The following is a 5,973-nucleotide window of genomic DNA, read 5'->3' on the forward strand; positions in this document are numbered from 1 at the left end:
GGAATGAATCAATTAAAGTCATACAAATATAGGAAGCAGTGAGATAATAATACACAAAATGGATAACTGCAGTCATTTTCTTAGAGGACTCGACTCGTGGAAGAAGAACTTTGATTGGTGCTGCAAAAACATTTGTATGAAGTAGAAATTGGCTTCAATAACATTAGTACAGAATATGTTCTAGAAAGTGGAGGTAACTGGATGTAAAATCCTGGTAGCAATTAAATATAACAGTCCCAGATGGTTAGGCTAAGGCCAACACCTAATGAGGACGAAAGCCTTGTCTGTGGGGAATTTTGGACGATACCTGGAGAAATATACTGTGCATAAACCAAACTGAACTGTTTTCACAAGTGTTATAAAGTTTCATATAGTAAAAGGTTTTTTCTACATGCACTTCAATTTCACAGCAAGAGTGTCATAGGATACCTAAACACAGAAGACAGCATTCATGCAAGATATCTAACTCCTTGATATAATAATGCATAAAATTCAAAATGATTACACTATAATTACATCTAGGGTTTTCTGCAACTACAAGGTGGTGGTTATGGAAAGCATGGCCCTTGGTATCAATATCTAAAAAGCAGCCACCACCTTCTTCTATGTGTGTTCTCTTTTTGTGTTTTTTCATTTTTCTTAATCAACTCTGCTGTTGTTGCTGCTTCTTAGCAAAACTGGTAAAAACAAAATTGTAATCATTCAACATAGAACTCTGGCAATCAAGACGTTTAAAACCTTCAATCTTCTGGGGCAAAGAAAGCACTGTGTGACATTTAGAACTCTGATTTACAAACAGGGTGGTCACAAATTTTCCTGGCTTGAAGACTTCCACAACTTTCCTGATCAGGTCATCATAGGAGGTCTGACTTAAGTTTGTTTCAAAGCTAACATAAGAAAATTATGGTTCTGGAGTGATGTGAATAGTCCAATAAGTTCCATTGGATTTCATTCCATTCATTGAATACCCACAAGGATTGAACAGTGTGGCATCAATGACAGAACTTGGTATCAGGTCATGAATTCCACTCTCACGAGTGACATCCTTTGCAGTAACACCATCTTTCATGTAGAACTGGTCCATAACTGCTGGGTCAAGCTCACTCATCAGAATTTCCAGGGTTTGATCTGGCTGATTGATTACCCGACTCTCTGGGAAATCCAAAGTATACAAGTACCAACAATCAGAATTCAGACGTCCCATACAACATGCTGTCCCATTTGGGAAAATTGCATTAAGACACTCTATTTCTTCCTGGAAATTCCGGTGTGGGTACCCTTGGTGAGAATGCTTCATGAAATTCTTACCAGAATAAAAGAAGTTTTGAATTGAGTCAAACCCACTGTAATCCCTAGCAAGTTTCAACAGGGGAATCAGTGCTTTCAGAAGTGGGTGGTACCACATGTCTTCAACATGAAACGTCTCTTGGAGACAAATATTCTACTCTTACTGAGTACATACGCTTCCTGCTTGTCAGTTTTTGTCACACTTATGATTGAGCATTGCACATCCTTCAAAAGTATGTCCCACTCGGATCTTGGGATGGTGCCAAGATCGCCAGATCCTTGGTTTGCGTCAGGTTGCTGCCTGGAGAACCAAACCTCCAGCAGCTTTTCGGTCCCTTGGAAAAAATGTGCAGCAATGAAGACCCAACGCAGCCAAAAAAATAAAATAAATGAATAAATTTTAAAAAATCCTATCTGCATATTTACGAGATCAACTCTGACACACTGAATCATCTCTTTTTTGTATGATTACAAGGCAAAGGTCCAGACACCAAACGGTAAATTCACAAAGTTAGATGCTACTAACATTGAAGCCATCCTAGTTCCTCAAACACCCTCTGTAAATGTGAGCTCTCCACCAAACTCTCCTTTCCAAAGGTGCCCTTAATGTATCTCAAACAAACCAGGGAAAACACTTTTGCAAAGTCACAGCTCTGATTATAACAATCCACTACTAAAACAAACAACATCTTATTGCTTTTAATTGACAAAGAATTAAGTGCAGACACATAGATTAAGGCCCATCCACAGTGCCTACATCTTAAGCCTAATCTTCCTCTGTTCCCACCCCCCCGAATTTGTATAGGTTGCCTGTTATACACATTCCTGAACACAGCCCTGACTTTTCTGTCTCTTCCTTTATCACGCTATTCTCAGCCCCTAGGAGTCTCTTGCCTATTGTTTGTTTTGTGAAATCCTATTCATTTTCAAGGTCATTCTCAAATGTCACACTCTTTATAAAACCCTTTTGATCCATCCTCCACCTAATAAAACTATAACTGCTTACTCTTGTGAATTTCCATAGCACTGAATTGTTCCTCTCCCAGAGCAGTTATCTTTTGCCCTATAATATCACTATTTATTCTTTAGCTGTATTTCTTCCACCGGGAACAAATAACATCTTAGTATTCTAGGTGCTCACTAAAATGTCAGGCATAATACTTCATGGAAAATAGGTGTCCAGAAAATATTTGCATAAGAAAACTAATTAGGGATTTGTTTATTTTACCTATTTGTCCTCTCCATATGTATTGCTGGTGATGAAATCTAGAACATATTCAAAACGTTAAAGTGGAAAAAAAAAACAGTGTTTCATAAACCTCATGTAAAATTAGGTATATAATAAAGATCTTGATGTTCCTTCAAATCTTTCTTATCGGAGAACAAAATATACACATATCTTCAAACCGTGTTAAAATGAACTATGTACACTTTTACTACCTGAGGGTGTCATACTTACATCAACAAAAAGAATCAGCAAATCCTAACTTAAAAATATATGCAAGATCATCAAAGTTACAAAAATGCTAAAGGCTAAAACTTTTACATTCAGAACTCATTTAAAGTAGAACCTCATAGCATTTAACATAGATAAATTTCCAATGTTCAAGCCTCATGAAAAATTCTTTGGTTGAATTGTTGCTAACATGAAATATAGCCTTTCCCCAAGAACGATAGTGAAATGATGGTGACAATGATCTACTCCAAAAATGCTACTTGCATTCATGTTAAATCAGAGTTTAAATTTTCATCTCTTGATTTCTTGTTTCAACAACTAAATTATTAAACTCCTACTATGTTCAAAGCAATATATATAAAACCTTAATATATTAATTAATTAATATAATAATATATATCACCTTAAATATAGTAGAGTGTGTGTGTATATATTATATATATGTAAAATCAAATTTGCCCATGCAAATAGGTTAAAAAAGGTTGTGTATGGGCTTCCCTGGTGGCGCAGTGGTTGAGAGTCCGCCTGCCAATGCAGGGGACACGGGTTCGTGCCCTGGTCCGGGAAGATCCCACATGCCGCGGAGCGGCTAGGCCTGTGAGCCATGGCCGCTGAGCCTGCGTGTTTGGAGCCTGTGCTCCACAATGGGAGAGGCCACAACAGTGAGAGGCCCGCATACCGCAAAAAAAAAAAAAAAAAAAAAAAAAAAAGGTTGTGTAGCTGCTCTATGATAGGACAGATTAAAAATCTCATTACCTGCTTGAACAATTATTTAAAGAAGCTGAGAAGTAAAAAGATTAGTAATGATCAAATAACTAAGCTGATATTTCATTAAATATCAAAGTAATCAGACTTTATCTTATTCCATTTTATGAATCAAATTAAGCCACCCAGTGTCCCCATTGTCAGATAGTAAACCAACTAGAAAGGAAGATTTCTTTCATCTATGTGTTTAATAATCTTTTCAGATCTATATGTAAAAATTACAGTCTAAGAAGTACCTACTGAATTGAGATATTCAAAGCTTTTATTGTACTTTAAAAAATATTTCCACTTCTTTTTTATCCTCATGTAACCACTCAATTTCCATCCCATTATAAATGTCTTTCCTCATCCTCCATGCACATCCATTGTACAACTATTCCTTCATTGAAAAATGCATCAAGATTAGAGACTGTACATAAATAATTGATACCATGATAGAAATATAGCATAAATGACATTCACAAGGGTTATGTTCTCATGCTTGATCTAAAAAATTTGAAAAGTACCTGCCTTCAGGGTTCTTGATTATCTCAAACTATAATGCTGCACAGTTACAATGAGGAAGTGGCACATTTAAGAACTATGAAAGATTTATTTTTGAAAATAACAGAGGGAAGAACTGTGGGCTGCTGAACTATCATATAGAAAAAAAAATCCATCCCACTCTTTTTTGTATTATATTGTTTGAGAAGTTGTAGTAAATCTTCACTTTGGCCATCATCCTATTTTATTTTACTAAAACTATCATCACTTTTACTATGGAATGCTTTATGGGGCACTTTAGCCCCCAGCTCTTTTGCTAAGCACTGGCACTGATATCGCAGGATCTATCAAGCATTTTAACCAGTTTATTCTTTGCTTTCAGGCCATGAGGAGAAATCATTATCATGACTTTAAAAAAGAATATTTGGCCATCGTCTCCCAAGAAAAATCCATATTTTAATCATATTTTAAAATAGCTCTCCCCATTCTATCATAATGAAATTTTCTATGAGAATAAAACAACCAAAAAAGCAGGTAAGGAAGTTCCTAGCTGGAGAGAGCCCCTCCCTTTTCTTTGCTGTACCAGCACCAACTGAAGATCAGGAGCCATAACTGACCATTTCCTGTTGCTTAGGACCTGACTCTGCAGTTAGACCTCACATGAGTCAATGAGAGGAGTGCACACAGAAATGCTCTCTACTCAGACTCCCCTTCTTCAGTTCTTTATTTTTCAAGATATGTTCTTTCCTGAGTGCCAGGGGAAAAGTTTCCAGGGAATTTCAGGACGTCATTTTTCATGTTCACCTATTAAATCACAATTCCAATAAACTGTAACTATCCTTGACAACAGGAACTTGTATCTATCTACCTTGTTTGTTCCTATATTCCTAGTACCAAGGACTATGCTTGGGGCAAAATAGAAATCCAATGATTATTTGTTGGGCGAATAAATGAATGAATATATGTGATGAAAATTACTAGAAAATGTGAAGGGTTATTTGTAGTTGTAACTATCTTAGAACTATCTTGTGTTTGTCCAGAAATATCCAATCTAATGTGTAGAAATCAGTGGCTTTAAATAGAGAGAAAAACTACTCTAAATTAAACATTAGGTGATTGTTAACATCTCTTGAAACAGCAGCAATTTCATCATCTGTAACAGGGTTCGGCCAACTATAGCCCATGAGCAAAATCTGATTCATAACCCATTTTGATAAATAAGGCTTTACTGGAACAACTCATTTGTCTCCACATTTTTAACAGTTGCTTCTGCACACCACTACGACAGAGTTGAGTAGTTGGGACAGAGCCCCTAGAGCTCACTCACATAGCTTAAATGTTTACTATCTGGCTCTTCACAGAAATGTCTGTCAGCTCATTATCTATAAAAAGGACACAGGTGAGACAGGCTGGGACCCGGAACCCTTTGCTGCAGTGCTTGCACCAGGGCAACAAAATACAAAGAAATTATAAGGGACTAAAAATAACTGCATGCATATATAGTTGGGGCAAATTATGAACAAAATACAAAAAGACTAAAAACCCAACTGCCACTTCTGAAGAGCTGGGAGCAAAAGCAGGGTACTGCACATGCCCCCTGCACACCCACCACCAAAGGGGTGGGCAGACCACCTAAGCCACTCCTCCAGCCCAACCCCTGGACCTGCTCCTGTCCTCACCCCATGTAAGGGACCAGCTCACCACCATCGGCCAGTGAGCAAGGGAACCTGTTACTTGTTTTCACTCCCTCCTGCTTCAGCAGGGGCCCTAGTAAAGCCTTGCCTGAATTTCTTGCCTGGCCTCTTACCAATTTCTATTGATTATGGAGGCCAAGAACCCTGGTCGGTAACCTAGGTATGTCCCTAGGAGGTAGGTCCCAGACTGCCAAACATTTTGTAGATATGAATTCTGTGCCCAGTGAATTATGCCAAACTTACCCTAAACATTGATTTCACACCCTGTGTCTACTGACCTGGTTCCAC

The 5,973-nt window shown here is 37.7% G+C and overlaps 1 pseudogene; it reads right to left on the reverse strand.

Moving 5' to 3' along the window:
- Positions 1-643: 643 nt before the first annotated feature.
- Positions 644-1,644, reverse strand: LOC116763999 (annotated as a pseudogene).
- Positions 1,645-5,973: the final 4,329 nt, after the last annotated feature.

Source organism: Phocoena sinus, chromosome 13 (assembly GCF_008692025.1).
Source record: "Phocoena sinus isolate mPhoSin1 chromosome 13, mPhoSin1.pri, whole genome shotgun sequence".
Taxonomy (NCBI): domain Eukaryota; kingdom Metazoa; phylum Chordata; class Mammalia; order Artiodactyla; family Phocoenidae; genus Phocoena; species Phocoena sinus.